Source organism: Rhincodon typus, unplaced genomic scaffold (assembly GCF_021869965.1).
Source record: "Rhincodon typus isolate 14 unplaced genomic scaffold, sRhiTyp1.1 hic_rhity00000422, whole genome shotgun sequence".
Classification (NCBI taxonomy): Eukaryota; Metazoa; Chordata; class Chondrichthyes; order Orectolobiformes; family Rhincodontidae; genus Rhincodon; species Rhincodon typus.
Window position 1 is genome coordinate 49,357 of NW_025966060.1, and position 1,030 is coordinate 50,386.

Consider the following 1,030-nt stretch of genomic DNA (forward strand, 5'->3'; position numbering starts at 1 on the left):
AGGGTGCAGGAGAGGTTCACCAGGACCCTGCCTGGATTAGAGGGTACGAGCCGTAAGGAGAGGCTGGAAAACCTCGGGGTGTTTTCTCTGGAGGCTGAGGGGAGACTCGATAGAAGTCTGTAAAGTTATGAGATAGGGCTGAGGGTCAGAATCTTTCTCCCCCCCCCAGAGTTGAAATGTCTAAGACCAGGGGGCATGCATTTAAGGTGAGAGGGGGAATGTTCAAAGCAGATGTGAGGGGCAAGTTTTTTTACATGGAGAGGGGTAGGAGTGTGGAACACACTGCCAGGGGTTGGGGGGATGGTGGAGGCAGATACAAAAGGGGTGTTTGAAGGGCTTTTAGATACACACACGGATGTGCGAGGGACAGAGGGACAGGGACCAAGGGCAGGCAGAAGGGATTAGTTTAATTTGGCGTCATGTTCGGCACGGCATGGTGGGCCGAATGGCCTGTTCTGCGTTCTCCGTGCTCAACCTCCTGGAAGCCTGGACGCAGTGTGCCCCCCACTTTTGTTCATCTGCGGCAGATATCACTTCTTCGAAGGCCCTCGGAAAATCAGTTCACCAGCACTTTCCTTTCACTAAACCAGGTGGACTCTGCCCGTTAACCTTGAGAGTCTCCAAGTGACTCATTCAACTTACCCAACGCCGATGATTTGGATGTGAACACAGGAGGGATAGCTAACTGAGTCTGCAGATGACACCGAAGTCAGAGGGGTAGGGGGACAACAAAGGGGGGGAGCGACAGGACCTGGATCAGACGGGCCAATGGGCCAAGGAGCGGCAGATGGAGTTTAATTTAGATCAACGTGAGGGGCTGCATTTTGGGAAAGGCACAACAGGGCAGGACTTCTACACTTTAACGGTGAGGGTCCTGGGGGGTGTCGCTGAACAGAGAGAGACCTTGTGGCAGGGAGCAGGTACCTAGTTCCTTGAAAGTGGAGTGACAGGGCGGTGAAGAAGGTGTTTGGTACGCTCGCCTTTATGGGTCAGTGCGTTGAGTACAGGGAGTTGGGAGGGTCACGTTGGG